The sequence below is a fragment of the Bos mutus genome, chromosome 11, assembly GCF_027580195.1.
Source record: "Bos mutus isolate GX-2022 chromosome 11, NWIPB_WYAK_1.1, whole genome shotgun sequence".
Classification (NCBI taxonomy): domain Eukaryota; kingdom Metazoa; phylum Chordata; class Mammalia; order Artiodactyla; family Bovidae; genus Bos; species Bos mutus.
In genome coordinates, this window is record NC_091627.1 from 53,663,627 (window position 1) to 53,675,435 (window position 11,809).

General features: G+C 36.1%; 1 pseudogene; it reads left to right on the forward strand.

Moving 5' to 3' along the window:
• The first annotated feature begins 4,744 nt into the window (after positions 1 to 4,744).
• On the forward strand, positions 4,745 to 6,208 carry LOC138989980 (cilia-and flagella-associated protein 96 pseudogene; annotated as a pseudogene).
• The last annotated feature ends 5,601 nt before the right edge of the window (positions 6,209 to 11,809 follow it).

Genomic DNA, 11,809 nt, shown 5'->3' on the forward strand with positions numbered 1-11,809 from the left:
CTTACAATATCTTTGCTCTGTAAATCAAGACGTTCCTCTGAACTTTCAGTCCCATAGTATTAAATTTAGAAAAAGAGTTTACAGTTACCTATTAATTAACAATTTCAGTTTAAACCTTTAGCTCTTCCATAATGGAGTCGGAGAACATTAGAAAATCATTTTTATAGCAAGTTAATTCAATTCATTGATAATTTTATCTTAGTTCCATTTCTATCACAGATCTTGATTCTTTTTCTAATATATAATTCTGATGGCCCAGAGATCATAGATGCAAGAGATATCCCATATTTTCCCAGAGATAAAATATTTCAGTATGTAAATAGCTATAATGACTCTACTGCAGTATGGATGTAATGCTTACTAAGAAAGTTACAGCTAAAATGAGAGAAATGAAAGTTGTACCTCATTTTCACTAAAGACATATAAACATGGCCTAATATCATGCTTGTAAAGTTTCAAAATTTTGACTAGTTCACATCTTTTTATATGCTTTTTTCAATAATATTTTGAAACTATTTTAAAACCATGCTGTGACTGATGACTTTGTTGTTGAATACAACTCATTTTGGAGGTGCTATTTTTTGTCATTTCAAGCATTCTGCTATCTTTTAGATGAAGCCACTCACAAAGGTTTATGTGTAAATGAATCATGAAGTTAGAAAGCAAATTTCCCACTCAATATTCAGGAGTTCAATTATTCAAAAGAAGAAAATGCCTGAAAAGAAATACTCCTTTTTTTTTGGTCTTGCATGCAGTTCCATGAAACTTGATAATCTATGCAATAACCTACAACACCTCTAATATTTGAACCTAAGTTTGAATAAAAATTGAGATAGTTATGCTTTTAAATGTATTCCTGACCCAGGAATTGAACCAGGGTCCCCTGCATTGCAGTTGGATTCTTTACCAACTGAGCCATCTGGGAATCCCTTTAAATGTTTATGGAAATATTATATATATATATATATATGAAATATTATGCTATTTTAATAATTATATGTTTAAAAAGAATAAATTTCTATATAACTCTTTTACACAGAATAAGATATTTCAAAAGTAATGGTTTCACCTAACCACAGCTGCTGGTGAATTCCAATGATCAATTTCAAGGCAAGGAATTTTCACCATTAGTCTAATTCTCCTTTACAAATCATTTATCACTTATGCAAAGCAGTTAAAGTAGTCAAGGAGCTGAGAAGATGAAAAATAATCCTAGCTTATTTCCAGAAATCTCTTCTCTTATCTTTATTTGATGAAGTGTTAAGAAGAATTTATTGAACTCAGTGTGTACAAATGGTTTGTTCTCTTTAAACAAGCAACATATAATGCCACTGAAGCATGGACCAAAAAAGCATTCCCTTAATGGATGTATGAATTGAATTCCTTCAAGAAGATTAAGCAATATTTGTTCTGAAATATGAATGGTGGTTTTGCATAAAGAAAATTCTACATTTAGACAGAAGATGATAAAAATATAAAAGTATACATCACAGGTATTTATTAGAATTAATTAGTTTCTAAACTTGACATTTTTGTGAGTGTGGATAATGTGTTCTTGTCCTGTGAACAACAGTCGTCTTGCCATGTACTAATACAAAACTAATTGACTTGCTACTCTCTGGTAACTTAGATACCATGCATTGAGAGCTAGAGAAATATATTACTTTGGATATATGACATCTTTGCAAGGTTCCAAACATCACCCTCTCTCCACTCTTATCAAAAAATAAACACAAAAAAACAAACAAAACTACCACTACAGTAACAATAATCATATCAATGAAAAGCACCATAAACTTACTACAGGCTATTCTCACACTACAATCTCTAGTAGTAACATTGAGTATAATAGTGCCTTCAGTTCAGTTCAGTTCAGACACTCAGTCGTGTTCGACTCTTTGCAACCCCATGAACTGCAGCACGCCAGGCCTCCCTGTCCATCACCAACTCCCAGAGTTCACTCAAACTCATGTCCTAATTTAGTTCAAAAAGTTTGCACTAAATTGGGTCAGGATATATAACTTATACTAAATTTCTCTCCATCTCCAAATATCATACGAAGATTTCCCAATCACTGGGTGTACTGTTCCATTAGGAAAATAGGGTAATTTTTTCTTTCTTTATTTTTTTAAGTTATAGGATAAAAATGAGTTTACCTTAAGGAAAATAATATTACTTAGCAGAAAGTTGAATATGTTTTTTTATTTTTTTAAATTTTATTTTATTTTTAAACTTTACATAATTGTATTAGTTTTGCCAAATATCAAAATGAATCCGCCACAGGTATACATGTGTTCCCCATCCTGAACCCTCCTCCCTCCTCCCTCCCCATACCATCCCTCTGGGTCGTCCCAGTGCACTAGCCCCAAGCATCCAGTATCGTGCATCGAACCTGGACTAGCAACTCGTTTCTTACATGATATTTTACATGTTTCAATGTCATTCTCCCAAATCTTCCCACCCTCTCCCTCTCCTACAGAGTCCATAAGACTGTTCTATACATCAGTGTCTCTTTTGCTGTCTCATACACCGGGTTATTGTTACCATCTTTCTAAATTCCATATATATGAATATGTTTTGTTTAGAATACAAACTGCCAAATAAATGAAGAAGAGATAGACATGTGTGAGAACAGAAAGCAACATTTCTTACCATCCCTAAATCTAACAGTTCTGGGACCAGAATGTTTTTCTGATTCTCTGTTAAATACTACATAGGAAAATCAAAAAGAACTTAGACACACTTGATCCAGGGAATACTTGCTAATTGAAGTTAAGGCTGTGAACCAAAAACAATTGAGCTGATTATTAAAAATAGCAGTTTATCCATCATGGTTTTTCTGAAGACTCATGGCTTCTCTGAAGATTCTCACCAATCCAGTTATTATATCACAAAACTTGCCCAATTCTAGCCAGCTCCTCACTATGCAAGACCTGACTTAAATTCATCCAGCCCAGGGTCTAAAACTACTATGACTTCCCTGACTTTCTCCTTATGAGATCTATTAAGATTCTGTAAAGGCCTAATAAGATCATCTTTGCTTGGCCAAATGGGACTTTCTGGTAATGTTTTAGTGAGTTGATGTTTGATAATTCTGAACCTCAAGGTTCAACCAACATCCTGTTAAGACAATTTGGCTGCTGTAGTTCAATACTCTTGATGTGGAAGAGCTCATGTGTTCCTGAGCTTCATGCTCCAGAAGTCTGTTCAAATATAAGAGTTAAGTAAGGGCTATATTAGATCTGAGATCCAATTTCTTTTCATCAAACTCTAAAATGATAATTTTATTTTCTCTTTTAAGAATAAAGGGACAATTTTATCTATCTTTTGAATATCTTATCAGATTTGAAAACTCTAATCCTTCATGGAAAACTGCCTTGTTACTAACAGGACTGCTGTTTATTTCTCTGTTGGTCTTTGTTACTCTTTGTTGCAAATATATATATATATAAACAAAGAAAGTGAACATAGATCAGATGTTAGAACATAGCTCTGTGGGAGCTGGCCCTGAAGAGTGACAAGATTAGAAGTTCTCATCAAACTGGCATCTTTATAGGACAAGCTTTGTCTTGGATCATCTATCAAGATTTTATGGGAATTAGGAATTTCTCAGTTATCTCATTTTGTCCATAAGAATATTATACATAAAGAGATCTTTCCAAAGTTTGTTTTGGAGGAGGATTGCAAAATTTAAAAGTGTGCAAATGGAAATAACTGTCTGTTAATGTAGGGATCTAAGCAATGTAGTAATTTATTTAAAAGATTATTTATTGCTTTTCGACTCATCTTGGTCTAGGTCCATGCTCCAGTCTGACCAGTCTCCTGTAACTTAAATGCTTTCGTGCTCAAAATTTAATTCATATGCTTATCTTTTTTCACTTTATGATAATAATTCAAAATTAGAATAGTTATTTATGGAGATTGTGATATGCATAAAATTATATGTGAAGCTCATTAAAATGAAAATAGTAAAATTTCAAATATTTAATATCTACATTTTTATTGGAATAAAGATGCTTCCAAAAAACTGAGAATTTATTATTTAGTAAAGTCCTTCAGTTTAGTTCAGTTCAGTCACTCAGTCATGTCCGACTCTTTGCAAACCCATGGACTGCAGCATGCCAGGCCTCCCTGTCCATCACCAACTCCCAAAGTTTAACCAAACTCATGTCCATTGAGTTGGTGATGCCATCCAACCATGTTTTCCTCTGTTGTCCCCTTTTCCTGCCTTCAATCTTTTCCGGCATCAGGGTCTTTTCAAATGAGTCAGCTCTTTGCATCAGATGGCCAAAGTATTGGAGTTTCAGCTTCAACAGCAGTCCTTCCAATGAATATTCAGGACTGATTTCCTTTAGGATGGACTGGTTGAATCTCCTTGCAGTCCAAAGGACTCTCAAGAGTCTTCTCCAACAGCACAGTTCAAAAGCATCAGTTCTTTGGCTTACCCAAGGCAAATAAACAATCTCAGTAACTAAAACTGTTTCTCTTTCAGGTCATCTCAAACTACAGCCTGGATCTCAATGTATTTGTTTCATGATTTTTCTTCTTCTGTAACATGTCCTCCAATATGTCTGTTCTTGTCCTTCTTCTCTCCCCTTATAGTTAATGAAAAATCCTGATTTCTATCTGTGTTTTAATGATACACCCTGGAAAGTCCTAACGAATGATGGATGCAGGTCCTCCGCATCTTCTTGACGTCTTTCTGTTTGTGTCTTCCTCGATCCGTATGCGAACCCTCCACCGAGCCTCCCGCAACATTCATTCTCGGAATGGATTCTCCCGTAGCCGGGGCAACGCGCCACAGAAGGTCTCCGCGGCTAGGCGAGCGTGCGGACCGGCTGCGTGGCTAGGTCCAGCGCGGGAATAGCTCGCGCGGGGGCTGCTTCGTGGCGCTGGTCGCTCCTGCAGCTTGGCTTGGACTGGAGCTGGGACAATCTGATCTCTGATCTTTGTACCCTTCTCCGAGGCGACTTGGTACTCGCAGCCATCAGTGTAGAGTAGAATTTTGCTGTAGAGGTAGCACTAAGAAACCCGCTGAAGTCACCAGCATAGAGCACCCAGCCAACAGGGAGCAGCCATGCCTGCGGAAGGAGGGAAGACGGATATGGAGAGGATTGGCCTCTTCAGTGAGATGGAATATATCACTGTGGGGGATAAATATGTGTCACAGTTTAATCGACCTTTTAATGAATCTGCAAGCAAAAATAGACAGATTCTACCCGGGGGATCCAAAGAAATGTCCAATCTCCAGGCAGGTTGTTTTGACCCCCATTTTGTAAGGATTTTTGAAGGTGAAAGCTATGTCAATCCGAATCAAGTGAGGAGACGGTACATGATGGAAGAAGCCAAGAAAAATCTAAGCAAAGCGTTCCTCCCTAGTAATGGAGAGAAAAAGCCCTGTGGATTAGGAAGTTACTATGGAACCATAGGGGGACCAGTCCCGTTTTTCAGTGCTCAGTCTAAACCCAAAGAAAAATATGAGCCACCTGGAAAGAATTTATACACAAACCCAGGAAAGAAAGGAACTGGATATGGCTATGCAAATATTACCATAGGTAAGCAGTTTTCACACTCTTCTGATCTCTATGATGCAGCAAAACTAAATAACAAGAAAGAGAATGAAGAACATCGTCGTTTACTTAAAGGGACAGCTTTCAAATTAAATCTTTACCCAAGGGAATATTTTGATACCAATCCTTACATGTCTGAGAAACCTTTACCACCAATTAAAAAAGTAGAGAAGAAAGAAACAGTTGGAAACCCTTTTAAGCCCTCTTCTCCTGGCAAAAGGCTGGTGGAATGAAGGCAGGAACATTTGATCCTTACCCTTCACATTCTGCTGACCCTTACGTGGTTAAATTGAAAAGCCTATCCAGCAAAAGTGCTAAGGTTTTCCATCCGCCAGGTGGACCAAAAAGCAGACCAATTGAAAGTATAATGGCTTTGAATGTCAAAAGGGCACTAAATACGAAGAACTACAAGACTGCTTCAGTACAGTCCTATTAGCATCTGGAAGACAAATAACCTTACAGGTCCTGACTACCAAAAATACACTATCAAGTGCTTATTATTTGAAAAAGTATATAAGATGTGTGGAACAAATAGCTCAAACATTTAGAAGAAATTTAAGGCTGTGACTCTAATGCTCTTCCTTCTTTTCCTACTGTTACATCAATAAATGACTAGTATTTGTTAATAAAAAAAAAAATGATACACCCTGGTTATAAGAGAAAAAAGTTATTCATGGCTGATTTGTAGCCATAGTTTTTATGTGTACTCAGAGTCACTTTCAAAAAATGTTCTAGTGACTATACAATTAGAAACAAGCATAAGAGTTTAGAATATTTCTGGCAGCACAAAATCTAAGGGATCCAATCAATGTTATAGATTCATATGTTAGAAGGACCATCAATGGGAAAAAAATAATGAAAAAAAAAAAAAAACAGACCTGGAAGACTTAAGAAACCATATACTTGTAGAAGTCAGAGGTTTCAAAAAACTATAGATGTTAGATAAGAAGTTTTAGCACTTATTTCCAAAATATTTCTTGTGAAAATTTACTGGTTGTAACCTAGTTATGAGATCCAAAAATTTTGGATTTGTTTAAAAATTCGTGGTTAGGCTCCTTAGTTCTTTAAAAGGATATTCAGAAGTAGCAGTTATGACAACAGTTCCGTACCTCACATTTTGTGAATAGCTTTTAGCTAGATTTAAGTTAATAGGTGAATTAAAATGCTAACAAAAAAATAAATCAGATGAGAAATATCTCCATTGTCAGATCATTTGTTTAAACATTTCAAAAGAGCAATAAAAGAAAAGTCAACTAAGATTCACAAAAAAAAAAAAAAAAAATGGCCTTAAAGTTAAGACAACTAGATACAATCTTCCCAGTTATTAAATCTAAGAGGGGAATGTTTTCATAAAGGGATATGTAAAATTGCATGTGGTTATCAGTTTCCATCAGTATTGCCATCACAAATTACCACAGATGTACTTAACACAACACAAATGTACTCTCTCAGTTGTAGCAACTAGAACTCCAAATTAAGGTGTCAGCAGGGTTGGCTTCTTCTGAAGTTTCTGAGGGAGAATTCAATTTTTTTTTTCTTTTTTCTTTTCTTTTTCTGACAGTCATTGGAGCTCATTGGCTTGTGGCCACATTAATTCCCATCTCTGCCTCTGTTTTCATATGATCTTTCTCTCTGTGTGCCTCAGTGTCCAACTCTCCCTCTCCTTTCTCTTATATCTATAAGATCTTATTTGTAAATGAGGTCATATTTTAGGTCCTGGACAGATGTGAACTTCTCAGAGATTTTGAACCAACTACAAGCTGGAAGTGTATTATAAAAACATTTTCCAGCATTACCCAAAGAACTGAAGTGGGGAGGAAAAAGGCAAGAGTTCAATTGGGTTTCTGTAGTGACAATATCATAGCCTTTTTTCATCTTACTGTTAAACTCACAAGAAAAAATATCACTAAAAAAGACAAGCTTATAAATCTTTGTTGCACCCTTTATAATGCCAATTTATAAAGCCCTCCATCATTGCACAATTTATACCAGAGAATAAACAAAAAATGCTGTATGGCTATCTCTAAATGCTTTGCATTCTCCAGATCTTAGCACGTAGCTGTCCCTCACAAATATTTAAAGAGCATTCTTCCCTGCTATATGATATCTGCTCAAGAACTTAAAGATTTTACATGGACAATAAAGTTGTCTAATTAAGTGATTTCTTGATGTCCTTTTCCTTAAAATTCCTAAAATCTCTACTATTTAAAATCAAGAACTAGCTCTTTTGAATTGTTACATATTCATATTATTTGCTTTTAAACTAAGAGTATGTTTAAGTTCAATATGATGTGTCAGCGTTATAATAAAAGAAAAATTCTATTGCTATGTGCAATTACTGTACCAGAACTTCTCAAGAATTAGATCAACCAAATTAAATATTTAGCCAAATTTGCACAATATTCTCTGAAACTGGAAACCATTGTAATACTCAAACTTTCATTCAATGGGAAAGAATATAGATACTTTATAATTTCAGGGCCATAAATAAAATAAGTATGTTCTTTCCTGGGGAACCATACCTGAATAGTATCTACCCTCAGTATAATCTGACTCTGCATAATTTGCAATGAAAGTCTGTGTTCTACCTCATTTGTATCCTTTTAGTTAAAGATAGTTAATTCTATCCTTCCCTTTAAATTTCAACCATATATCAGACAGTTATTCCCCTGGGATTTATTAAAACCTCTACCAATTGTTTTATATGCCTTTAACCAGGACCTAAAGGACTAATAGATGGGGAAACAGTGGAAACAGTGTCAGACTTTATTTTTTTGGGCTCCAAAATCACTACAGATTGTGACTGCAGCCATGACATTAAAAGACACTTACTCCTTGGAAGACAGTTATGACCAACCTAGATAGCATATTCAAAAGCAGAGACATTATTTTGCCAACAAAGGTCCATCTAGTCAAGGCTATGGTTTTTCCAGTGGTCATGTATGGATGTGAGAGTTGGACTGTGAAGAAAGCTGAGTGCTGAAGAATTGATGCTTTTGAACTGTGGTGTTGGAGAAGACTCTTGAGAGTCCCTTGAACTGCAAGGAGATCCAACCAGTCCATTCTGAAGGAGATGAGCCCTGGTATTTCTTTGGAAGGAATGATGTTAAAGGTGAAACTCCAGTATTTGGCCACCTCATGAGAAGAGTTGACTCATTGGAAAAGACTCTGATGCTGGGAGGGATTGGGGGCAGGAGGAGAAGGGGACGACAGAGGATGAGATGGCTGGATGGCATCACTGACTCGATGGACATGAGTCTGGGTGAACTCCGGGAGTCGGTGATGGACAGGGAGGCCTGGCGTGCTGTGATTCATGGGGTCGCAAAGAGTTGGACACGACTGTGTGACTGAACTGAAATGAAAGGACTAAAGTTTTCCTGTGATTTTACTCATGCCCAATATGTGGATGAATTATGACTATGTTCTAAAATTGAAATATTCTCTTAATTTTAATTGCCAGGAGAAATATCAATAACGTCAGATATGCAGATGACACCACCCTTATGACAGAAAGTTAGGAGGAACTAAAAAGCCTCTTGATGAAGGTGAAAGAGGAGAGTGAAAAAGTTGGCTTAAAACTCAACATTCAAAAAATGAAAACCATGGCATCAGTCCCATCACTTCACGGGACATAGTTGGGGAAGCAATAGAAACAGTGACAGACTTTATTTTCTTGGACTCCAAAATCACTTCAGATGGTAAATGCAGGCACACGATTAAAAGATGCTTGCTCCTTGGAAGAAAAGCTATGACCAACCTAGACAGTGTATTAAAAAACAGACATTATTACTTTCCTGACAAAGGTCTGTATAGTCAAAACTATAGTTTCTCTAGTAGTCATGTATGGATGTGAGAGTTGGACCACAAAGAAGGTTGAACACTGAAGAGTCAATGCTTTTGAGCTGTGATGTTGGAGAAAATTTTTGAGAGTCCTTTGGTCTTCAAGGAGATCAAAACTGTCTATCCAAGGAGATCAATCCTGAATATTCATTAGAAGAACTGACGCTGAATTTGAAGTTCCATACTTTGGCCATCTGATGTGAAGAACTGACTCATTAGAAAATCCCTTGATGCTGGGAAAGTTTGAAGACAGGAGGAGCGGATGACAGAGGATGGGATGTTTGGATGGCATCACTGACTCAAAGGACATGAGTTTGAGCAAACTTTGGGGGATGGCGAAGGACAGGGGAGCCTGGAGTGCTGCAGTCTATGGGGTCACAAAGAATCAGACGTGACTGAGCAACTGAACAACAACTTGCTATCAATGAGGTTTAACTATTCATTCATTGTTCTAACTCAGAAAATACATTGTCTTTCAAGAAATGTATTAATTTTGTTAAGACTAATTTCATGATGTAGGCCTTGATTTATCCCAAGGATGCAGCTTCTCATGTGTCAAGTATTATACATAATCCAAAACCTTTCTACCTATTCGTTTTTAAGAAATTCTTTGCAAACCTTTGGTGTCTCTACTCAGCACCTAAAAGTCATCAGAGACTAGTAGTTTATTACCACTTTTTATTGACCTAATTTCAAAACTCACCTTTTCTCAGGGAAAAGGAAGGTAAACCATTATTCTACTAGACTTTGGAAACCCTTGCCGACTTGGTTTGAGAGAGTTAATTTTCCTTCATGTTGTTCAAACCTTGTCGTTCCATATGTATATCTATGGCTGATTCATGTTGGTATATGGCAGAAACCAACACAATATTGTAAAGCAATTATCCTCCAATTAAAAATAATTAAATTGAGAAAACCTTGTCACTCACCAAAAATATACATTTCTCAGCACACAAGCTTTCATCCTTGAAATCCTATTACCACCCACATTTCAATTCATAGGAGGATTATTTTAAATTGTGGCACTCTTCTATTAAAAAATGCTAGCTCCTTGAAAGAAAAGCTATGACAAACCTAAACAGTATATTAAAAAGCAGAGACATCACTTTGCTGACAAAGGTCTGTATAGTTAAAGTTTTTCTAGTAGTCATGGATATGAGAGTTGAACCATAAACAAGGCTGAGCACCAAAGAATTGGTTCTGTTTGAATTGTGGTGCTGGAGAAGACTCTTGAGAGTCACTTGGAGAGTAAAGAGATTAAACCAGTCAATGCTAAAGTTAATCAACACTGAATATTCATTGAAAGGACTGATGCTGAAGCTCGACTACTTTGGCCACCTGATGCAAAGAGCCGATTCATAGAAAAAGACCCTAATGCTGGAAAGATTGAGGGCAGGAGAAGAGGATGACAGAGGATGAGATGGTTGAATAACATCAACTGACTCAATGGCCATGAGTTTGAGCAAACTTAGGAAAGACTGGAACCCTGCAGTCCATGAGGTTGCAAAGAGTTGGACATGATTCAGCAACTGCAAAACAACAGCAACTCTTTTATTTCCAGAAGTGACTATCCAGTTACCTAGTCTTTTTCCAAGAATGATTTATACACTAAACATATTTGTACAGAATACCATTAGAAAATTCATATTTAATTTAGTTGGTTTATGTTTATGAAACAAGAAAATATTTTAAAAAATGGCATAATAAGTACTCAGCTACCCCTAGTACATGAACACTTGCCAGATGGAAGAAATAGTTACATTTAAATTTAAATTATACCTAAATTTGTGGTTAACCAGAGGATCAATATATGCAGTTAGCCAGTATATTTTGGAGGTAGTCCATGGATTTTTACTTTAAAAAAAATGTTTATTTATTTATTATTTGGTTGCTTTGGGTCTTAATTGTGGTACATAGGATCTTCAATCTTTACAACAGCATACAGAATCTTTTAGTTGTGACATTCAAACTCATAATTGTGACATGTGGGATCAAATTCCTTGACCAATAATCAAACCAAGGGCCCATGCCTTAAAAGCTCAGAATCTTACCCACTGGACCACCAGGGAAGCCTTGGTTTTTACGTTTTTGGGAAACAATTATTTTCACCATAGTAGAATACACAATTAACAACGATCAACAGATTAAAGAACTTTTAAGTTCTCAACTATTTCCTAAGTAGGTTATTGCTACATATAGCAAGGCTAGGACAAAATGATAACACGAAGACTTAAGTACATGCTCTGGTTGATCATATGCCAGATAGGCAACTTCTGGGATACAAGCCCTATGATGACAACTCAAATGCAGAAATCTTTGGTGAGGTTAAATGAGGCTTTTATAGAATCCTAACAACTGACATCATAGTCAGAAAAGTGATAAAATGGGTCTGAAAATTA